The sequence below is a fragment of the Rhinolophus hipposideros genome, assembly GCF_964194185.1.
Source record: "Rhinolophus hipposideros genome assembly, chromosome: X".
Taxonomy (NCBI): domain Eukaryota; kingdom Metazoa; phylum Chordata; class Mammalia; order Chiroptera; family Rhinolophidae; genus Rhinolophus; species Rhinolophus hipposideros.
The window spans coordinates 16,418,134-16,443,786 of NC_138046.1; the positions used below are offsets into that span (position 1 = coordinate 16,418,134).

At 39.2% G+C, this 25,653-nt stretch overlaps 1 pseudogene across 1 annotated transcript; it reads left to right on the forward strand.

The window, feature by feature from the left end:
- Window positions 1–1,495: 1,495 nt before the first annotated feature.
- LOC308494967 (transcription termination factor 1-like) lies at window positions 1,496–3,034 on the forward strand (annotated as a pseudogene). The gene has a single exon. The product of its transcript is annotated as a transcription termination factor 1-like (transcript).
- The last annotated feature ends 22,619 nt before the right edge of the window (window positions 3,035–25,653 follow it).

A 25,653-nucleotide genomic window follows, 5' to 3' on the forward strand; every position in this document is an offset into this window, starting at 1 on the left:
TCCTCCACTGACTGAAAGCTGACTTCTTGAAAGTTTGCTTATGTTAACAAATTAAATGTTTATAGTAACAAATCTGAATCATTGGCCCCTACTACTCCTCCTTGTTATTCATACGCAACAACTCAATAAATGACAGCATAGAGAAATAAGATGCAAGCATAGGCATAACTTTATCACATCTTCTGGGAGAAAGTAAGAAAAGGAACAAAAATTTAAAGAGAAAAAATAAGTCTGAATGATGTCTTATGGTGTAAACCACAAAACTATGACAAACACTCCAAAATGCTTGTGTCATATCCTGAAGGGTCATTCAAATGTTTCCTTGTGCTCAATGAGAGGATTCTGACTTCTTTCTCTACATGAGTCAATTAGGGTTTACTCACCTCCCAGGTGTCTAACTGAGCCTCTAACCCCAGGTGACCCTCTTGCAAAGGTGTGCCTGTGACAAAACAGACTGAGTAATACTGTGAAGGAAAAACATTCACCATGAGAAAAGCAATCAGAAGCACAACTTACCCACCATTTAACCAAATTACTGTGGTTGAGCAGAGCCTACAGAAAATTGGTAGACACAAGTGCTATCCTAGCATATCTTAGAAATAACCTGGAGAAGATAACGTAGATTTAAAATAATAAGAGTAGAACCTCAAAAAGACTCTTGGCACAAGTGGGTTTCAGAGAAAAAAATATGTCAGGGCATTCCAGACTTATCAAGAAAGTCCACACGGAGAACAAGGGTACTGAGTTGTATTTAACTGGAAAGAGAATAAGACTATCCATGGCTTGAGCACTTATTCTGTGCCAGGCACTGGGTTAAGTCCATTATACTCAAAATCTCACTGACTTCTTACATAGGGAAGGTTTTATTACCCCCAAAAGAAAGATTGAGTGACTTTCCCAAGGTCAAACTCCTGTCTTCAGGAGAATGTTGTAGTCATGACTTACAAGGTTTTGCACAGTTGGCCCCTGCTTGCCTCTGCAGCCTCATTTCACACCACTCACCTGCTCATTCAACACATTGAAACCATAAATGAACCAATCTCTTTCGTTGCAGGGTGTTCGCATTTTGGGTTTCCTTTGCTTACATAAATTTACCTGTAAAACTTCTACGCATCTAGCAGATTTTTGTAAAAGTTGCTTTTTTTCATTTATTGAAAAATATTTATTGAGCAACTACCATAAGTTACACAGTTCTAGGCACTGCAAGTACAGTACAAAAGAAAACATAGTTTTTTAGTGTCTGCCCTCCTTAAGGTCACATTTACATAGGAAAGATAAATATTTAATCATCAATTTCAAATTCAATGAAATATGAAGGAGAAATCATAGGTGGTGCTGTGGATGATAAAAACAAAAAGTAGCGATGGAGTGGGGGAATTATGCTACTTTGCAGATTTAGCTGGTTTTTGTTTTGTTTTTTTCAGTTTCAAAAATATGGACTTCCAGATTGGAAGAAAGGCAAGGATCCTTTCGGAAGTTTCTCTGTAGGAATAACATGAAAGGAGAAATGAGAAGACTTGAAATCCACACTCCAGGTTTTGCCAAGAAAAAGAAAAAAAAAAGAGAAATTATTCTGTATATAGGGAAAAACATCGGAGGCATTCCTATGAAAGTTTCAGCGACTCCCCCTTGGCAAGTGAACAGTCTGAGAAAACAAAAATTAAAAAAAGAGAAAGGACTTCCAGCATCTCATTTCTTCACAGAAAAAAATCAGAAATCTTGTGATGAAATGGAAAAGGCCATTTCTATAGCCGGAAAAAGGAAAAGAGAAGAAAGAGTGCTTTGGGGGAAGAGGACAAAACAGGTGTTGCATACATCATGGTGGACAATAAAAATAATGAGAATATGCCAAAGAATTTTAGAAGGGATGTCGATTTTGTTTATGTTGATGTGAGCAAGGAAAAAAAGTCAGCCAAAGAGCCTGAAGAAGACACAGTGCGTTCAGTTGCTAAGCGACGTAAAACTGAGTCAGAACGGCATAATAAAGTTAGGAAGAAAAAGAAAAAGAAGCGTTGGCTGGAAGCGGTAGCAGAAGTGGCATCCTGGGATCCTGGGTAACAAGGCCCCAATGCACACGCCCTGCCCCAGCCGGAGCCCCAGCAGCAGGAATCCCTGCTTCCTGGAGGCCTGGGAGGGGAAGTCACACAATTGCCAGGCTCTACTCATAAAAAGAAGTCTAAGAAAAAGAAGAGAAAATTCTCAAGTAACCAGGAATGTGAGGCATTGGCTGTGCCTGAGAGTCTTGAGAGGTGAATTCTGATAGATCACACGTGGCTGGTGAAGTAGGGGGCTGTAAAAGGCAGGGAGGAAGTCAGCAGAAGGAAGAAAAGGAGGCGCCGGTCTTCTGCTGAAAATGCCCTAGTGGCTTATGGTGACCTTTCAGTGCTCAACACGGGATTCGGGGACTCGCCCTTGGTTTCACTGGAAGGTAGTGAGTGGTACCTCGATTGAAGAAAAGTGCAGAACCCAGGCCGCAAGAGGAGAAAAGCCAGGTGTGTTCGGACGAGATGCAGAGGTTAGAACCTGCAAATTAAGAAAACAATTTGGAATCGGCTAAAGAGTCTGGGACGAAGTGTTTATGGGAAGATTTGGGAGTGTCAGATGACCCAGACATGGATTTGGACTCCGTCGTGAGGCAGCTCCAAGAGTTCATTTCTGGCATCAAGGAAAGAGCTTCCATGACGATTAAGCAATTGTACCGCGATGACTTGGGACGGTTTAAAGAATTTAAAGCACAGGGTGTCGCCATTAGATTTGGCAAGTATTCTGCAAAGGAAAATAAGAGGTTAGAAACGTACAAGAATTTCTGTCCCTGACAGGAATTGAGAATGCACACTAGTTGCTGTACACAGACAGATATCCAGAGGAGAAAGTTGTGATCACTGACTTAAAAAGAAAAGACGCGTTTAGATTGCACATTGGTAAGGGCATTGCCGGGCCCTGGAAACTCGTGTATTGTCGAGCAAAGAAGATGTTTGATATTCATAATTACAAAGGCAGTTTGACTCCAACAAGCCAAATAAAACATATGTAGGTGAAGTGTCGGCTGTGGGTCAGCTCTCTGCTCAAGGACAAAGGGATGAGCATGAGAGCGGCAGCCCCACCTCTGAGGGCCCAGGCGGCAGCCAGAGGCACAATGACTCCATCTCTGAGAGACAACTGAAGTAAATCGAGCAAGACCAGCTGAGTTATATTTCGCTACATGATTTAAAACCAAGACACACGTAGTATCTCAACTTCAAATACTGACATGACCTTGGTTTCCTTTTTAAAATTTTTACCAAAAGAAATAAAACTTAAGTAGAGGAAAGGTTCCCCCACAGAGACTGACACCTGCCCTCTTTCCCAAGCCCTAGTGATAGACAACTGAGGACAGAACTTTAAGGAAATTCACTAAAGATGACATTGTAAATGGAACCTAAAGAAGGCTTTTTGGAAAGGAAGGGTGGCAGCTGAGATAACGTTTTTCTACTTGTGATGTAAGTGTGAGAGTGACATTTTTAGAATAAGGTAAGTCTGTCCTTCTAGTAATAAAGTTCATTCGTCTGTTTGTACCATAAAAAAAATGGAACGCTTCATGAATTTGTGTGTCTTCCTTGCACACAGACCATGCTAATTCTCTCTGTATCATTCCAATGTATATATGTGCTGCCAAAGCAGCGAGCACTAAAAGTTCCTTCTTTAAAGAGGCATTCTCTGACTGCTGATCTAAATCAGGTTCCTGATCAGACTGACTTATAGACATATTATTTACAGTTTTTATCATAGTCTACATCTAAATAATTACACAGTGTACTAGTCAGTGTTTCCCAGGCCAGCAGGCTGAAAATTCAGTTGAGTTTATATTGGAGTCTTGAATTTGAATTCTGCAGGCTGAAAACACAGAGAAGGCAGCTATGTTGCAGTCTTGAGGGAGCATAATTTCTTCTTGGGGAAACAGCAGTCTTTGCTCTCTTAAGGCCTTCGACTGATTGAATGAGGCCCACCCACACTCCTGAGGGAAAGCTGCTTAACTTACAGTGTACTGAGTTAAATTTTAATCACATTTTTATAAAACTTTCATAACCACATTTAGACTGGTGTTTGACCTAACCACTATACAGCATAGCCTAGCCAAGTTCACATCTACAATTAACCATCACACATGTCTGTTTAAGGACTGTTTTCCCTACTTGACCGTAAACTATGAGAATAGAGACTCAGTCTGTTTTTTCACAACTGTATCCACAGTATTTAGAACAATGTCTGGCATACGATATGCGCTGAAAAACTATTTACTGCTGAATGAAAAGAATATCTGCCATGTCTTGAAGACTGGTTAATCTAGAACTGGCAGAAAATGGAAAATAGGAAACAGCAATTGACTACAGGATTGTAAGCCTGTCTAGCTAGTTAGATTTAATTCAATTTCAATTTAACTAACAATTATGGACTGGGTTCCACCACCTCAAAACTACCCTAGGCATACCAAAATGGGGATACCAAAATGAATATCATAGGAATCGTACAAAGATTATAATACAAACATGGCATCAGAAGTTGAAAAAAATCCATATGTACAACAATAGGGAACTGAACAATTACTACTGGTGTTACAGTGAGCTCCAATACATAGGTTGAAAAGTTTATGTATCTTTTCCACTATGGTCTTGGTAATAACCTACTCATTTATACACAAAACTAGGTACCATGAGACAGCACGGGATGGCAGTTCTCATAGACCATCATATTAGTATTCTTTGTAGACCTGGGCTCAGTTAAAGAGACAAAGATACTCCAAGGTTGGTCCCACCTTCAGATATTGAGTATCTACTATGTGTCAAGCACTATTCTAGGTGCTAGAGATACAGTGATGAACAGAACAGACAAATATCCATGCACACATAGACCTTGCATTCTAGTAGCGAAAGAAAAACAAAATATATGCTGTTATTAATCAACATCAATGATACACCAAAAGGAAATAGAAAAAGAAGAACAAACAAAGCCAAAAGTGAGTAGAAAGGATATATATGTACATTAATAAGTGCTATAGTGCTATCAAGTATGAAGAAAAACTTAAACTCTCATACGTTACTGGTGGAAATGTAGAACTACACAGTCATCATAGAAGATGATTTGGTGATTTCTTATAAACCTACATTTACCATATGACTCAGCAATCTCATTCTTGGGAGAAATAAAAAGTTATGTTCACACAAATACCTATACATGAGTGTTTGTAGCAGCTCAATTAATGTTTTCCAACACTTGCAAACAACCCAAATATCCTTCTATAGATGAATGCGTAAACAAACTATGGTGCATCCATGCAATGGAATATCATTCAGCAATAAAAAGAAATGAACTACTGATACAACTTGAGTGGCTCTCAAAGGCATTTTGCCAAGTAGAAAAAGCTAGTCTCAACAAGTTACATACTTCATTATACCACTGTTTTTAGAGAGCATGAATTCATATTTTAAAACAGAAAAAAATAAAGGTATCATAAAATAATCTCATTGAAAATAAATAAATAATATACATATCTTTTACAACTGATTATCTGTAGGAACATCTTTGAATCAAAATAATTTGGTAAAAATCAGGGATTGATGAACTGCAGAAAGGCCATGGGCCAAAATATAAAGAAAGAGAAATGTTCAAAGGAGGAAAAAGAATGTGTGGTTCTTCTAAAATGGAAAAGAACAAAGAATACGGTGGTGAGAACATTTCTGAGGCGAAAAAATAATATATCAATGTGGGAGAAAACATCAAGAACTTTGTTAGGACAATGTGTGAATGAAATTGTGAAAATGAAGAATGGTAAATGCATTAAATAAGTATATGAGCTATAGCTAACAACCAAGCAAATAACCTTCAGAGTAGAGAAATATGAACTAATTAATCACAGTTCTTTTTATACTGAATTTAATTTGTGAAAGGTAATCATATGTTAAGTAACTATGTGTTGAATAATAGTCTATGGAGGAAAATGGTGATTGTTCTTTTGTAAATCTTATGAAAATCAAGGAGTGTTTAAACAAAAATACATTTTAAGGCACAACCTGTAATTAATGGCAATTATGACTGAAAAATATATTTTTAAATAAAATTTGTTTCTTGTAAGCATTGACAAGATACATATAAACAACGCTCATAATAATTGTGATTATTATAACTGCTCCTATCAACATTGTCTACACGCATTCATGTAAATATTGGATCCAATTATGTCATGGAGAATATATGTATAATTTTCCATTATAATATACATTACCACTTTTTCTGGAGGTAAGGCTTAAGAAACAGGATAGATTGTCACCTGTGTATCACTGTACTTGAAAGTATGAGGGAGGTTCTGGTACAGATGGCGGCATAGGTAAATGCTGTGCATGTCTCCTCCCCTGAACACATTAAAATTACAACTAAACTAAACAATAATCAACCTGGAAAACCATCCAAAGACAAGCTGAACAGCAAGAAGCCACCCCAAGACTGTTAGGAGGGGTGGAGACAGGAAATGGGCTGGCTCCACATCATGTGTGTAGGTCGAGAATTGGAAGGGATATCTCAGCTGCAGAGGTTCACCCTGAAGAGTGAGGGGGTCCCAGCCTCTCACTGGGCTCCCTAGCCCAAAGCACCACTGCCAGAAAGTGGGGCCCTCACAACATCTGGCTGTGAAAATCAGTGGGGATTCCATCAGTCTGGGTGAGAAGGAAACCAGACTTAAAGAGCCCATACACAGACTCTCTCACTCCCAGGCACTCACCCTGGGCTCTGGCAGAGGAACAGCATCTTGAAAGGTGCTACAGACATATAGGAAGAGACTGAGTTGTGTGGTTCCAGAGCAAGGGCTGGAGGTAAAGCCGCCACTGTCCCTGTGTTGAGCCTCCTCCTGTGTACCCGGAAGTCAGGTGCCATCTTTCCTGTGCTGAACCCTCCCCCCACATGGCCAAATCTGAATCTGCATTGGGCTGGTGTGCTCTACTCACTCCACCCCAGTGACTTTCTGGGATCCCACCCCGCCCAACTTGCACACTACCTGAAGTTTTTTTTTGCAGCTGACAGGCAGCCAGTGTTGGCCTGTACTACAGGTTTTCTTGGAGAACTCTCAGGACTCCGTGGGTCCCAGTCAGGCGGGGTATCTGATCTCAGTGTGCTCTGAGCATTTGGAGGAGTGGTCCCAGGCTCAGCACTGGCACCAAATCTGAATCTGCATTAGCCTGGTGAACATTACTTACCCAGTCTGGTCACTCCCAGAGACTCTGCCCCTCCTAACTCACTCACCTCCAGAGCCTGTTTCAGTGGCCTGCAGGAAGCCTTTTTGGCCCACACTTCAGTCCTTCTTGGACAACTCTCAGGAGTCTGCAAGCCCCAGGCAGGCAGCAGCTGGTGTCAGCGTGCTCTGAGACTTTTGTGGAGTGGTGCAGGCTCAGAACTGACATCAAATCTGAATCTGCATTAACCCAATGAAAAACATTGGCCCCAGGCTGGTGACTCCCTGAGACCCTGAACCATCCAACTCCTGTACTACCCGAGGCTCTTTCAGCAGCTGAGACTTATGGATACCCAGCAGGTGACAGGAGGCCTCGAGGTGCCCTGGTCCTTGTGCTGAGTGGCCCCAGGCCCAATACTGGTAACAGCTGGCCTTGGTTCGCAGCATGGTCTCTTCCATGTACCTCTAGGTCCAACCACAGATTGCTTTGTACCTCCTACCAGGTAGCCTTAGGCCAATCACAGGCAGAAGCTGACCTTGGCCTTCACAGGAGCCCCTTACAAGAGGCCCCAGAACCTGCAACCCTGGTGGCCTGCTTCAAACCATAACAGCACACAACCTAATTAGCCCCACAAGTGACACACAAAAAGGGTGGTCTCGCAAAGCACCAGAATCTGCCGGGGAAAATCCCATTCCATGGGTTCAGCCCCCACACAGCAACTCAAACACTGTGGTTGGGGCCAATCTTCACAGCCAGTAAGCCTGAGTGAGGGTCAATTCCACCCATTGATGTGCTAACAGCAATCAAGGCTCAACTACAACAGGAGGGCACACACTACCCACAAAAGGGACACTCGTGGAGCACCTGGCTCAGGTGACTAATGAGGAACACCAAAAGAGACCCACTACATAAGGTCACCCTGTCAAGACTGGAAGACACAGCAGATCTACCTAATACATAAAGACAAACAGAGAGGCACCCAAGTGAGGAAACAAAAAACCATGTCCCAAATGAAAGAACAGGAGAAAACTCCAGAAAAAGAACTAAACAAAATGAAGGCAAGCAATCTACCAGGTAACAGAAGTCAAAACGCTAGTTATGATGCTCAATGATCTCATTGAGGTGAGAACTTCAACAAAGAAATAAGAAACATAAAAAACAACCAGTCAGAAATGAAGAATACAGTAATTTAACAGCTATATATAATGTCACAGGGGTAGTAGATTGGGAGGTGTTATCACTTTGTGAGGGGTATAAATGTCTAACGATTATGTTGCTTTGTACACCTGAAACAATAAAAAATAAAGCATATGACCAGGAAAAAAAATCGTAATCTTAAGTGCCTTTATAGGAGTTTCAGTTTCCAAAAATTGATGCATATTTACAGCTAAATATCCAGTTACTCTTTCTCTCTAAAACTTTTGTAATAAAGGTCTATTTTTAAAAAATAACTGAAATGAAGAATACATTAGAGGGAATCAACAGTGAATTAGATGAAGCAGAGGCTTAAATCAGTGATTTGGAAGATAAGGTAACAGAAAACACCCACCAGAACAGCAAAAAGAAAATAAATAAATGAGGATAGTTTAAGGGACCTCTGGGACAACATAAAGCTTACCAACATTCACATCATAGGGGTACCAGAAAAAGAAAAGAGAGAGCAAGGAATTGAAAACCTATTTGAAGAAATAATGATGGAAAACTTCCTTAACCAGGAGAAAGAAGTAAACATACAAGCCCAAGAAGCAGAGTCCCAAGCAAGATGAACCCAAAGAGAACCACAACAAGATATATCATAATTAAAATACCAAAGGTTAAAGACAGAGAATCTTTTTTTTTTAATTTATTAGTTTCAGGTGTACAAGACAAGGTAATACTTAGACGAGACAGAGAATCTTAAAAGCAGCAAGAGAAAGGCAGTTAGATACCTACAACGTATCTAAGATTGTCAGCTGATTTCTCAACAGAAACTTTGCAGACCAGAAGGGAATGGCAGGAAATATTCAAAGTGATGAAAAGAAAGGACCTATGCATACAACCAAGACTAGTAGACCCAACAAGTCTATCATTTAAAATTGAAGTAGAGATAAAGAGCTTCCCAGGCAAGAAAACCTAAAGGAGCTCGTGACCACCAAACCAGTATTACAAGAATGTTACAGGGACTTTTTTCAGAAGAAGAAGGAAGGGAAACATAAATAGGAATAATAAAAAGGCAATAACTATATACCTCTCAATAATCACTTTAAATATAAACAGATTAAATGCTCCAATCACTACACATAGGGTAGCTGAATGGATAAGAAAACAAGACCCATATATATGCTATCTACAACAGACCCATTTTATATTGAAAGACGCACGCACAATGTAAGTAAAGAGATGGAAAAAGATATTTCATGCAAATGTAAATGAAAAAAAAAACTTGAGCAGCATTACTTACAGCACACAAAACAGACTTTCAAACAAAGGCTATAATAAGAGACAAAGAAGGACATTTCATATCGATAAAGGAATCAATCCAGCAAGAGTATATCACCCTTGTAAACATTTATGCACCCAACATGGGATCACTTAAATATATAAAGAAAATATTAACTGACATAACAGGAGAGATTGAGAGTAATACAGTCATAGTAGGGGACTCTAACACCCCACTGACATCAGTGGATAGATCTTCCAGACAGTATATCAACAAGGAAACAGTGGCCTTAAATGACACACAAGACCATGTGGATCTAATTGCTATTTCTAGAGCATTTCATCCCAAAGCAGCAGAATATACATTATTTTCAAGCGCCTATGGAACACTTTCCAAGATAGACCATACATTAGGCCACAAAAGAAGTCTCAATAAATTTAAGATTGAAATTATACCAAACATCTTCTCTGACCACAATGGTATGAAACTAGAAATCAATTACAAGAAAGAAACAGAAAAGCACACAAAGACATGGAGGCTAAATAACATGCTACTAAACAATGAATGAGTTAACAATGGGATCAAAGAAGAAATTAAAAGATACCTAAGACAAATGAAAATGATAACTCAATGATCAAAAAACTATGGGACACAGTGAAAGCAGTCCTAAGAGGGAAATTCTTTGCAATGCAGTCCTACCTCAAGAAACAAGAATAATCTCAAATAAACAATCTAACCTTACACTTAAAACAACTAGAGAAAGAACAGTAAATCAAGCCCAAAGTGAGCAGAAAAAAAGGAAATAATAAAGATCAGAGTGGAAATAAATGAAACGGAGTCTAAAAAAGCAATACAAAATATCAATGAAACCAAGAGTTGGTTCTTTGAAAAGATAAACAAAATTGATAAACCTTTGACCAGACAGACTCATCAAGAAAACAAGAGGACACAAATAAACAAAATTAGAAATGAAAGAGAAAAAGTGAAAACTGATACAACAGAAATACAAAGGATTATAAAAAATACTATAAACAATTATATGCCAACAAATTCGACAATCTGGAAAGTTGGAGAAATTCCTAGAAAAATACAGCCTTCCAAGACTGAATCAAGAAAAAAACAGAAAATCTTAACTAACCAATTACTATTAACAAAATCAAATCAGTAATCAAAAACCTCTCAACAAACAAAAGTCCTAGACCAGATGGCTTCACAGGTGAATTTTACAAAACATTCAAAGAATTAACACCTAACTTTCTCAAACAATTCCAAAAAATTCAAGAGAATGGAAGTTTCCAAAGTTCATTTCACAAGGCACCATCACCCTGATTCCAAAGCCAGACAAAAACATTACACAAAAAAAAGAAAGAAAAGAAAATTATGGGCTGATGTCACTAATGAACATTGATTCAAATATTCTCAACAAAATTTTAGCAAATGGGGATGACGTCGCAGAAATAGCGGTGTGAGGAGTGCTTCTTGAACTCTCCTCTGGAAGTTACAACAAATGGATCAGCTATAATTCAATGAAGGACTCCCTGCACATCATACAAGTATGCCTGAGACTCGCAATGTGAATCAACTGAAGGTGGGCGAATTGGGCTAGTGGGTGAGGAGGGAAGGGGGAAGTGCAAAGACGTGGGCCCCAAGACGCAGACTGGAGCCACAGCCTCGGGAGAAGGAAAAATTCAGGCTCCAGACACATCCCTTGTGACCCACAGTTCTGCCTGAGGGTTAAGCATACAAGGAGGCTGAATCCAGCGTTTGAGGCAGAGACCTCAGGTGAGAACAGAAGTTTAAGCCCCCATGACCACAGGAAACAGAAAACAAAGACACAGAGCCTGGTTGCCTCCCTCCCACCCTCACAGAGCTCACCCCACCCCCACCTTCCTCAGATTAGAATTGGGCTTCTGAAGAAACAGATAGCAGTGTCGGATTAAAGAATAAAATATCTGCAACCCTCAGAACTGCACTGACAGTCCTGTCCACTCAGGTACAGGGAAGAAGGTGGAGAGGGTGGCAGGAGACAGTTCTGTGCTGGTCAGAGCCCAGAAGGCTCCAGCCACCTTTCCATAGCCCACCCTGCCCCCACCTTCCTGGACAGATCCCTGCAGGTAATCAAGCAGCAGAGACACACAGTCTCAGCATTCAGCTGAATGGGAAGCTTTAGGATTTCAGAAGCTCTGGCCATGTTGTTCTCCGCACATTTTCGCAAGCTGAGACAGAGACTGCACTGACTCTGCAGAAACAACTGACCTCACCCTATAGCACACTGGAAACCTACCTCGCCCACCTAGAGCTGCATTGCGGGTAGCACTTTGGGCACCTGGGGGCCACCCTACCTCTGCAAGCTGCATGGAGGAGGTTTTTTACAGTGGAGGACAACCTGCAATGTCCAGGGGAGACTGCTAGAGGGCGCTAAGACAAGATCTGCTCTGCAACATAGATGGGAGCTGGCTGGACTTAGCATTTTTTTTTTCCTTGTCTTTCTTTGTCTTCCTTTTTTTAAAAAATTCTTTTTTCTCTTTTTCACTCTTTTTTTCTTTTTCTCTCTCTTCTTTTCTTCTCTTTTTTCTTCCTTCTTTTTTTCCACTCTTTTTGTTCTGTTTTTCTTTTGTTTGTTTAGGAGTTTTTTGATGCTTTTAGTTTTTCCTGTTTTTTGTTTGTTTTGCTTTTGTTTTGTTTTTGTTGTTTTGTTTGTCGTGTGCGGTTTTTGACTGTATTTGTTTTGTGTTGTTAATGGTTTGTTTTGTTTTGCTTTGCTTTGTGGAGTTGTCGAGGGCCCAGCACTGGTCCAGGAGCAGAGATTATGCCAAATTTGTAGAAACCACTGACTATACTCTGTAGCCCCCTGTAATCCCACCTACAACTGTGTTGTCAGGGGAACTCTGGGCACCTGGGTAACCAGCTCCACCCCCACAAACCTTGGAGAAGGTTTTTTACAGGAGTAAACAATCCGCAATGGCCTGGGGAGATTTTGGTGGTGAACAGTGACCCAACAACTGCATCACAACCACTTGGGAGCAGCTCTTGGGAATTTGTAAGCCTGTGGTGGAGGCTGGCAGCAGTGTCCTAGGGGCACGATACAAGGTCGTCACAGGCCAGGTACAAGCGTAAGATCTCAATCTGCATTAACGTAAAAACCACCAGTCTTGTCTCTCGTGACTCACTTGAACTTCACCCCGCCCAGCTAGTGCTGCATTGCCAACGGCACTCTTAACATCAGGTCAACCAGCCAGACACAAACCCCTAAGGAGCCTCTTTCAACAGTTGGGCCTGATAGGCAATGGACAGATGGCAACGGGCATAGGGGGCCCTGGGCCTTTTTCTAAGCAGTCTCAGGCCCAATATTAGTCTCAGTTTACAGAGACACCACCCCAACATGCCTCCAAGTCCAGCATACACAGCAGCCAACCACATACAGCTTTGAGGCACCTACCAGGTGGCCACAGGCCAGTAACAGGTAGGGCTGAAACTGCCCCGCATGGAAGTCCCACCCAAGAGACACCAGAAACAATACACCCAGAGGCCAGCGTCAGACCAAACCAGAGCACTACCTGGTTTGACCTACAAGTGGCACACCCAAAGGAAATTCTCAACAGGCACAAGAACCTACATAGACGAAGCCTCCTTTGAGGGGTCACCCTCACAGAGCAGCTCATGTACTGTTGGCATTGTCAATCCTCATAGCTAGGCATCCTGGGAGTCAACCTCTCCCACTGACATGCCAAAAGCAATCAAGGCTCAACTACAACTGGAAAACACTCCCAACACAAGGGACACCTCTGAAACACACACACAGGAGATTAGAGAGATTGAGCAATTCGACTACAAAGGACCCATACTACATACAGTCATCTAGCAAAGACTGAGAGACTTAGGTGATCTACCTAATACACAGAAGCAAACATAAAGCCAGAATGAGGAAACAAAGAAACATGTCCCAAATAAAAGAACAAAAGAAACTTCCAGAAATGGAACTAAATGAAATAAATAACCTACCAGATACAGACTTTAAAAGACTGATGATAAAAATGATGAAGGAACTTAGTGAGAATTTCAACAAAGAAATAGCAAGTATAAAGAAGGATACAGAAACAATTAAAACTAACCAGTCAAAAATAACGAATACAATAACTGAAGTGAAGAATACACTAGAAGGAATCACCAGCAGATTAGATGAAGCAGAGGATCGAATCAGTGATTTAGAAGACAAGGTAGTAGAATTCACCCAATCAGAACATCAAAAAGAAAAAAGAATAAAAAACAATGAAAATAGTTTAAGAGACCACTGGGACAACATCAAGCACAACAACATTTGCATCATAGGAATACCAGAAGGAGAAGAGAAAGATCGAGAACATATTTGAAGAAAAAATGACCAAAAACCTCCCTAACCTGATGAAAGAAAATGACATACATGCTCAGGAAGCACAGAGAGTTCCAAACAAGATTAATCCAAACTGGCCCACACCAAGACACATCATAGTTAAAATGGCAAAGGTTAAAGACAAAGAGAGAATCCTAAAAGCAGCACAAGAAAGACAGCTAGTTAACTTACAAAGGAGCTCCCCCCACAAAACTATCAGCTGACTTTTCTACAGAAACTTTTCAGGCCAGAAGGGAGTGGCAGGAAATATTCAAAGTGATGAAAAATGAAGGCCTACAACTAAGATTGCTCTACCAGCAAAGCTGTCATTCAAAATTAAAGGAGAGATAAAGAGCTTCCCAGAAAAGAATAAAGGAATTCATTACCACCATGCCAGTATTGCAGGAAATATTAAAAGGACTCCTTTAAACAGAAGAAAACTTGAAAACAAACTAATGAAGACCAGAAATACAAATAACAAAATGGCAATAACTAGGTAACTATCAATAATCACTTTAAATGTAAATGGATTAAATGCTCCAATCATAAGACATAGGGTAGTTGCGTGAATAAGAAAACAAGACCCATGCATATGTTGTTTACAAGAGACCCACCTCAGATCAAAAGATACACAGACACTGAAAGTAAAGGGATGGAAAAAAATATTTCATGAAAATGGAAACAAGAATAAATCTGGAGTAGCAATACTTATATTGGACAAAATAGACTTTAAATGGGAGACTATAATAAAAGAAAAAGAAGGGCACTACATAATATTATAATAAAGGGATCGATCCAACAAGAAGACATAATCCTAGTAAACATCTATGCACCCAACATAAGAGCGCCTAAATATATAAAACAGATATTGACTGACACAAAGACAGAGATCAACAGTAGCACTATCATAGTAGGGGCCTTCAGCACCCCACTGACACCAATGAACAGAGCCTCCGGGCAGAAAATCAAAACAGAAACAGTGGCATTAAATGACACATTAGACCAGTTGGATTTAATCAATATTTTTAGAGCATTTCACCCCAAAACAGAATATACATTCTTCTTAAGTGCACAGAAACATATTCCAAGATAGAACACATGCTAGGCCATAAAACAAGTCTCAATAAATTTAAGAAGACTGATATCATATCAAGCATCTTCTCTGACCACAGACCTATGAAACTAGAAATCAATTACAAGAAGAAAACCAGAAAACACACCAACAAATGGAGGCAGAAAAACATGTTACTAAATAATGAGTGGGTCAACAATAAAATCAAGGAATAAATCAAAAGATACCTTGAGACAAACGAAAATGAAAGCACAACAACTCAAAACCTATGGAATGTCATAAGAGGTAAACTCATAGCAATGCAGGCCTACCTAAAGAAACAAGAAAAATCTCAACTCAACAGTCTATCTTTACACCTAAGGGAACTGGAAAAAGAACAGCATAATAAGCCTAAAGGGAGTACAAGGAAGGAAATAATAAAGATCAGAGTGGAAATAAATTAAACAAGAGACCAAAATATATATATATATAAAAGATCAATGGAACCAAGAGCTGTTTCTTTGAAAAGATAAACAAAATTGACAAACCTTTAGCCAGAGTCATTAAGAAAAGGAGACAAAGGACCTAGATTAATAAAATCAGAAATGAAAGAGAAGTGACAACAGACGCCACAGAAATACAAAAAACTTTAAGAAAATACTACAAGCAACTATACGTCAACAAATGAGACACGCTGGAAGAAATGGATAAATTTCTGGAAGCATACAAACTTCCAAGCCTGAATCAAGAAGAAACAGAAAATCTGAACAGACGGATTACTACGAAGAAAATTGAATCAGTAATCAACAAGCTCCCGGCCATCAAAACCCTGAGACGGGATGGCTTCACAGGTGAATTTTACCAAACATTCAAAAAAGAACTATCACCTATTCTCCTCATACTATTCCAAAAAATCCAGAAGAAGGGAAGGCTCATTTTACAAGGCCACTATCTCCCTGATCCCAAAACCAGACAGAAACATTATAAGAAATGAAAACCATACACCAATATCCCTAACGAACATAGATGCAAAAATCCTCAATAAAATATTAGCAAACCAAATTCAGCAATACATTAAAAAAATCATACACCACAATCAAGTGGGATTCATTCCTGGTATGCAAGGTTGGTTCAATATCTGCAAATTAATTAATGTAGTACACCACATTAACAAAATGAAAAACAAAACTCATATGGTCATATCAAGATGCAGAAAAAGCATTTGACAAAATCCAGTATCCATTTATGATAAAAACTTGGAGCCAAGTGGGAATAGAGGGATCATATCTCAACACAGTAGAGGCCATATACAATAAACCCACAACTAACATCATACTCAATGGGGAAAAGCTAAAAAGCATTCCCCTTAAGCTCAGGAACAAGAAACGGTTGCCCACTTTCACCACTTTTATTCAACATAGTTCTGAAAGTTCTAGCCACAGCAATCAGACAATAAAAAGAAATAAAAGGCATCCAAATTGGAAAGGAGGAAGTAAAATTGTCATTATGTGCAGATGACTATATAGAGAGAATCCCAAAGACCACCAAAAAACTATTAGCACTCATAAATGAATTTAGTAAAGTAGCAGGATATAAAATTAATATTCAGAAATCAGTTGCACTTGTATACACCAATAACAAACTATCAGAAGGAGAAATTAAGAAAACAATCCCATTTACAATTGCTTCAAAAACAGTAAAATACTTAGGAATAAATTTAACCAAGGAAGTAAAAGACTTGTACTCAGAAAATAATAAGACATTGAAGAGAGAAATTAAAGAAGATACAAATAAATGGAAACATATACCATGCTCACAGATAGGAAAAATTAATATAGTTAAAATGTCCATACTACCCAAGGCAATATATAGATTCAACGCAATCCCTATCAAATTACCAATGACATTTTTCACAGAACTAGAACATGTAATCCTAAAATTCATATGGAACCATAAAAGATCCCAAATAGCCACAGCAATCAAAGTAGGAGGTATCACGCCACCTGACATCAAATCATACTACTATAGTAATCAAAACAGCATGGTATTGGCATAAAAGCAGACACATAGATCAATGGAACAAAATAGAGAGCCCAGAAATTAATCCACGCCTATATGGTCATTTAATCTATGACAATGGAAGCAAGAACATATGTTGGGGTAAAAACAGTCTATTTATTAGGTTGGTGGAAAAGTAGTTGCGGTAATAATAAATGGCACTGGGAAAATTGGACAGACACATGCAAAAAAATGAAGCTGGTACACCTTCTTATGCCATATACAAGAATAAATTCAAAATGGATTGAGGACTTAAACGTAGGACCCAAAACCATTAAACTCCTAGAAGAAAATATAGGAAGTAAATCTGCAGACATTACCCTTAGTAATTTTTTTACTGATATATCCCCTTGACCAAGGGAAGCATAAGAAAAAATAAACATGTTGGATTACATCAAACTAAACAGTTTTTTCACAGCAAAGGAAACCATCAATAAAACAAACAGGCATCCTACAGAATGGGAGAAGATATTTGTGAACGATACATCTGATAAGGGGTTACTATCCAAAATTTATAAAAAGTTCATATAATTCAACACCAAAATAACAAACAACCCTATCAAAAAATGGGCAGAGGACATGAAGAGACATTTCTCTAAAGAGGACATACAGATGGCCATGAGACACATAAAAAAATGTGCAACGTCACGAACCATCAGAGAAATGCAAATAAAAACCACAATGAGACACCACCTCACCCTGGTCAGAATGGCTATCATCAATAAATCAACAAACAAGTGCTGGCGAGGATGTGGAGAAAAGGGATCCCTCATGCACTGCTTTTGGGATTGCAGATTGGTGCAGCCACAATGGAAAACTGTATGGAGGTACCTCAAAAAATTGAAAATGGAACGACCTTATGACCCAGCAATTCCACTCCTGGGTACCTATCCAAAGAAATCCAAAACACTAAATCAAAAAAATACATATACCCCTATGTTTATTACAGCACTATTCACAATAGCCAAGATACGGAAACAACTGAAATGCCCATCGATAGACAATTGAATAAAGCAACTGTGGTACATTTATACAATGGAGTATTACTCTGCCATAAAAAAGAATGAAATCTTACCATTTGCAATAATATCGATGGACCTAGAGAACATTATGCTAGGTGAAATAAGTCAGAGTGAGAAAGACAAATATATGATCTCCCTTATATATGGAATCTAAAGAACAAAATAAACAAACAAAACAAAAACAGACTCATAGATGCAGGGAACAAGCTGATGGATGCCAGATGGGAGGGGGATTGGGGGGGTAAAAAGGCAAAGGGATTAAGAAGTACAAATTGGTAGTATGAAATAGTCACAGGAATATAAAGCAAAGCATAGCGAATATAGTCAGTAATATGGCAATAACTGTATATAGTGCAAGGTGGGTACTAGTCAGAGGTATAACTTCATAAAGTATATAAATGTCTAACCACTATGCTGTACACTTGAAACTAATATCAACTAATATTGAATGTCAGCTGTAATTGAAAATTTTAAAAAGGAGGCAAAACTGAAGGGGAATAAGAGGTTCAAACTTCTAGGTATAAAATAAGTAGGTCATGGGGATGTAATGTACAGCATAGGGAATACAGTGAATACTATTGTGATAGTGTGGTATAGTGTCAGATGGTTCCTGGACTTACCATGGTGATCACTCCTTTAGGTTTGTAAATGTTGAATAACTATGGTTTATACCTGAAACTAATATAATAATATGTGTTAGCTATATTTTAATAAAAGTCTTTTATAAAAGCGTGAGGGAAATTGGATGACTATGCATCACCTGCTAATTGGACTCTAAAGGTTTTTTTTTTCTTTCTAGTTACATAAGTGTTAAGTATGCCAGAAGCTGAGTAGAATCCAGCAAATGTATGATCAATATTGCAAACAAACCATGTAGACAATGCGTGCTACTCTTTGGTAGTCTAAATCACATTTCAAAATATTTATATAATTATATAGATAATTTTTATGTGTTCAGAAGTGTTGGAAAATATTGAAACCATCAATAAGAAAACAAAGATATCACTTATAATTCCACTAGCAAAAGGAAAACACTTTTTCTATTTGCTGTATATTCTCCCAGTTGTAAGTACTGTAGGACTATATGAACATATGTATGTGTCAGACAGCCTTTCAATCTTGCTTTTAATTTCAATAAGTTTGAATTGTCAGGATATTTGTCATAGCAGATATTTTGGGTTTTAAATCTGTATTATATGACTTCTGCTCCAACCCAAGATGGAATAACAGGGACCAATTTATATTTCTATCTGAAATACCTAAAAAAATAACAAGAGATGAAACAATGATTTTCAATTTATTGGACATCAGGCAACAAAGGACAATTATTTCAGAGATGTAAACAAATGAGATGAGCCTGACAACTGCCACAGCTTACTGCTGGTCTGGCAGTCACCTTCAGTTGATGAGATGCAGCTGGGGAGCCAGGGAAGCCAGAATTTGTAGGACAGAACACCGGAGGAAAAAGCTACACAGAGAGAAAACTCCAGAGCTTACACAGGGCCAGGAATCGTTCCTGTTCCCATCAGAGTGGGAAAATAATAATTCATGGAGCATTGATTAGAATACTCACAAGTGTGTCTTCATTTTGTTTTGTTTTGTTTTTTTGGCCTTAGGTATGAGAAAATATTAGTCAAAGAATAAACACTCCTCTAATCCTTTTAAACAAAGTTTAAAACAAGACCTGTGTTGTGGGTTGAACTGTGTCCACCAAAAAGATATGTTCAAACACTAATCCGTATTATCTGTCAATGTGACCTTATTTGGAACTAGGGTCTTTCCGATGCAATTGAGTCAAGATGAGGTCACACTGAAGTGAGGTGGGCTCCAGTCCAATATGACTGGTGTCCTTCTAAGAGAAGAGAGACACAAAGGAAGAACACCATGTACAGATGGAGACAGGAATTGCAGTGATGCATCCACAGGACAAAGAATGCCAAGGACTATTGGTCATCACCAGTAGTTACACATACGTGGCTGCCAGGGGAAAGACAGAATGGGAAGTGATTGCTCAGTGGGTGTGGGTTTCTGTTTGGGATCATTAAGAATTTCTGAAACTAGATAATGGTGATGATTTCACTGTAACTGTCACTGAATTGTAAATTTTCAAGTTGATAAGATGGTCAATGTTATGTTACATAAATTCACCCTCAGAGCCCTCAGAAGGAACCTACCCTCTGAAACCTTGGTTTCAGACTTTTAGCCTGCGAACTGTAAGACAATACATTTCTGTTGTTTTAAGTCACCCAGTTTGTAGTACTTGGTTGTAGCAGCCCTAGGAAACTAATACAACCCAAAAGAACACGGTATTTCCAAGTAACTTAACTGTCCCAGAACAAAGCTCAAGAATAATTATGCAGCACTTAACAGGATAAAACTCAGTTTATCATCCCATCAAAATTCCAGGCATGCAAAGAAACAGAAAAGATCCATAATAAGGAGAAAATTCAATGGATCAAAACTAGCCTAGAAATGACACAATTGATAGCATTAGTAAGTAAGGACATTTAAAAAAGTTACAGCTGAATTTCATATTTTAAAGAAATAAAAAGGGCCTGCCTGGTGGTTCAGGAGGTTGGAGCACTGTGCTCCTAACTCTGAAGGCTGCTAGTTCAATTCCCCACGGGCCAGTGGGCTCTCAACCACAAGATTGCCAGTTCAATTCCTCAACACATGCAAGGGGTGGTGGGCTATGCCTCCTGCCACTAAAATTGAACACAGTATCTTGAGCTGAGCTGCTGCTGAGCTCCCGGATGGCTCAGTTGGTTGGAGTGCAGGCTCAAAACCACAAGGTTGCCGGATCAACTCCCACAAGGGATGGTGGGCTGCGGCCCCTGCAACTAACAACGACAACTGGACCTAGAACTGAACTGCACGCTCCATGACTAACATTAAAAGGACAACAACTTGACTTGGAAAAAGTCCTGGAAGTACACATTATTCCCGAATAAAGTCCTGTTCAAAAAAATTTTTTTAATTAAATAAAATAAGAAGCAATCTCAAAAAATGGTGACATGAGGTCAGCCTCTATAAAGCTCACCTGGAATTTACAACTAATCAAACAACTATACCTCCACAAAGGACTCCCTGCACAGCAGACAGGCAAGATGAAGAGGCCCACTACTGAATTCACCTAAGGTGGATGAATCGCGCAAGCGGGGGAGGAGGGAAGGGAGAAGTGTGAAGACAGAGCAGCGCAGGCTAAGGACGCAGACCCAGCTCAATGCTCCGAGCTCGCTGCATCCCGGAACTACTGCAGCTGTGGGTGAGCAAAGAGCTCGGACTGCGACGGCTCCGCTTATGGCCCACAGAGCTGAGGGAACATATAACACGGCTGAACCCAATGCTCACAGCAGAGACCTCAGAGAAAAGACTGAGTGAACAAGGTTGAAAAGTGAGGGGCTTTAAGCTCTCACTGCTGAGCAGAGAACGGAAGCCTTAGGCACTGAGACTAGCTGCCTTCTCCCTTCCCTCCCACAACTCGCCCCGCCCCCACCTGCCTGGTGCTAGAAGCAGAACAGTAGCAGTGTCAGATCAAAGGAACAGAATATTTGCTGCTCTGAGAACTGTGGACCGCAGACACAGATTCGCAGCGCAACTAGTTCCAGCAAAGGGGAGGGAGCTGTGGAAGCGGGACCGGCTGTGGTGGTGGTCAACGCCATTGCTCTGGGCCACCTCTCACAACTCACCCCGCCCCTGGCCCCACTTATTGGGCGAATCCCTGCAGGAGTAAACAGAACTGCTGAAACATACGGGCTCTGAATCTGGTGCAAAAAGAGATTTGGAACTTCAAAAGCTCTCTGCATCCCCACAGGTACACTGCGCCCTGTGACCCAGGGGAACTATTAACAGAGGAGAGCCCGTCTCCCAGGGAATCCCCTCATTGTGTGAGAAGCTGGAATAGTGCAGAAAAAACATAGCACTACTGTGTGAGAGGGGGAATAAAAGGCTGCAGTCAGAAAGAAAATAAAAACATTCTACCCACAAGTACTGGAAAACAAAAGAAAGACCTCTTCCTATCAACCTACTGCAGAAGCCACTCCTGTAGATGTGTAGGAAGAGAAATAATAAATCAGTAATTGCCATGAATAACCAAGGCAACAAGACAGCTCGGAAAGAAAGTGAAAAGTCTCCAGAAAAGGAACTTAAAGATATGGAAATATGTGACTTAAATGACAGAGAATTCAAGATTGCAGTTCTGAAAAAAACTCAATGAGATGCAAAAAAAAAAAAACACAGAAAGGCGATTTAATGAACTCAGAAACGCAATCAAAGAACAACATGAGCATTTTACGAAAGAGACTAAAATTAAAAAAAAAAACAGTAGAATTTCTGGAGATTAAGAACTCAATAGAAGAAATTAAGAACGAAATAACCAGCTTAGGTAGTAGAGTTGACCAGATGGAGGGAAGAGTCAGTGACATCGAAGATAGAAACCTGGAAATTACACAGATGGAAGAAAGAGACTTGAAACTTAAAAGAAATGAAAGAACTCTACGAGAACTTTCTGACTCCATCAGAAAGAGCAATATAAGAATAATGGGCATACCAGAAGGAGAAGAAAAAGAGAAGGGAACAGAGAATATATTCAAACAAATTGTTGATGAGAACTTCCCAAACTTGTGGACAGAACTGGATCCTCGAATCCAAGAAGCAAATAGAACACCTAATTACCTCAATCCCAACAGACCTCCTCCAAGGCACATTGTATTGAAGCTGTCTAAAATCAACGACAAAGAAAGAATCCTAAAGTCAGCTAAGGGAAAAGAAGACGGTAACCTACAAAGGAAAGCCCATTAGATTATCATCAGATTTTTCAGCAGAAACTCTACAAGCCAAGAGGGAGTAGAACCAAATATTCAAACTATTGAAAGAGAGAAATTATGAGCGAAGAATAATATATCCAGCAAAGATATCCTTTAGATATGAAGGAGGAATAAAGACCTTTTCAGACATACAGAAGCTGAGGGAATTTTCTAGTGCATGTCCCACCATCAACAGGGACAATTTGTGGCAACCAAAACATAAAAAGGGGGAGAGTAAAGGCCTGAACCGGAATATGGGAATGGAGAAAGTAAGCGTGCTGAAGAAAATGGAATACTCCAAATATCAAACTTTCGTTTACATAAACTTAAGGGTAACCACTCAAAAAAATCCAGAACTGAAATACATACTGTAATAAAAGAAGAAACAGAGGAAAATTGGTATCATAGAATACCACCACACAGAAGCAATAGATAACAACAAAAAGGCAAAGAAACAATGGAGACACAGCCTTTACAAGAAAACTAAAGATAGAATGACAGGAAATCCTCACAGAACAATAATCACCCTAAATGTAAATGGACTGAACTCACCAATAAAGAGACACAGAGTAGCAGATTGGATCAAAAAACTAAATGCAACTATATGCTGTCTCCAAGAGACACTTCTCAGCAACAAGGAGAAGCACAGACTCAAAGTGAAAGGGTGGAAATTGACACTCCAAGCAAATGGTACCCAGAGAAAATCGGGTGTAGCCATAATGATATCGGATGAAAGTGAATTCAGGGTGAAAAAAGATAATAAGAGACAAAGATAGACATTTCATTATGTTAAAGGGGACTATACAACAAGAAGACATAACAGTCATCAATATTTATGCCCCCAATTAGGGAGCACCGAAATATACCAAGAAACTACTAACAGAACTAAGGGGAGAAATTGACCAAAACACATTTATACTAGAGGATTTAAATTTATCATTGACAGCTATGGATAGATCATCCAAACAGAAAATAACGAAATAGCAGCCCCAAATGACACATGAGATGAAATGGACATAACTGACATATATAGAGCACTTCATCCTAAATCATCACACTATACATTCTTTTCGAGTGTACATGAAACATTCTCAAGGATAGACCATATACTGGGACATAAAATCAGCCTCAGCAAATTTAAGAAGACTGAAATCATACCAAGCATATTCTCCGATCACAAGGCTTTGAAATTGGATATCAACTGCAAAACTAAAGCAGGAAAAAACACAAATACATGGAGATTAAACAACATACTTTTAAAGAACAAGTGGGTCAAAGAAGAAATTAGAGGAGAGATCAAAAGATACATAGAAACAAATGACAATGAAAATACATCCTACCAAAATTTTGGGGATGCAGCGAAAGCAGTTTTAAGAGGGAAATTTATATCATTACAGGCCTATCTCAAGAAACAAGAAAAATCCCAAATAAATAACCTCATGTTACACCTTAAAGAACTACAAAAAGAAGAACAAGTGAAACCCAAGGTCAGAAGAAGAAAGGACATAACAAAACTCAGAGCAGAACTAAATGAAATAGAGAACAAAACACAATAGAAAAAAATTAATGTGACAAAGAGCTGGTTCTTTGAAAAGATTAACAAAATTGACAAACCCTTGGCTAGACTCTCTAAGATAAGAAGAGAGAAGACACTGATTAACAAAATCAGAAATGAAACAGGGGAAGTTATCAGGGACACCACAGAAATACAAAAGATCACCCAACAATACTATCAAGGACTATATGCCACCAAATTCAATAACCTAGAAAAATGGACAAGTTCTTAGAAACATATAGCCTTCCAAGGCTGAACCATGAAGAACTGGAAAATCTAAACAAACCAATCACCAGTAACGAAATTGAATCAGTCATCCAAAACCTTCCCAAAAACAAAAGTCCGGGACCAGATGGCTTCCCTAGTGAATTCTACCAAACTTTCAAAGAGAATCTAATACCAATCCTGCTCAAACTCTTTCAAAAAATTGAAGAAGAGACAGTACTCCCTAACTCATTTTATGAGGCAAACGTTACCCTGATACCAAAACCTGGCAAGGAAAACACAAAAAAAGAAAACTACTGACCAATATCTCTGATGAATACAGATGCTAAAATCCTAAACAAAACTCTAGCAAATCGAGTGCAACAATGCATTAAAAAGATTATTCATCACGACCAAGTGGGGTTCATCCCTGGGGCACAAGGACGGTTAACATCCGCAAATCCATCAACGGAAAGACATTCCGTGCTCATGGATTGGAAGAATCAACACAGTTAAAATGGACGTATAACCCAAAGCAATATACAGATTTAATGCAATCCCCATCAAAATCCCAATGGCATTTTTTAAAGAAATAGAACAAAAAATCATCAGATTTGTTTGGAACCACAAAAGACCCCGAATAGCCAAAGCAATCTTAAGAATAAAGAACAATACTGGAGGTATCACACTGCCTGATTTTAGCTTGTACTACAGGGCTACAATAATCACAACAGCATGGTATTGGCAGAAAAACAGACACACATAGACCAATGGAATAGAATTGAGAACCCAGAAATAAACCCACGTAAATATGGACAGATAGTTTTTGACAAAGAAGCTAAAAACATACAATGGAGGAAAGACAGCCTTTTCAATAAATGGTGCTGGGAGAATGGGATAGCCACGTGGAAAAGAATGAAATTGGACTACTATCTGTCACCATGTACCAAAATTAATTCAAAATGGATCAA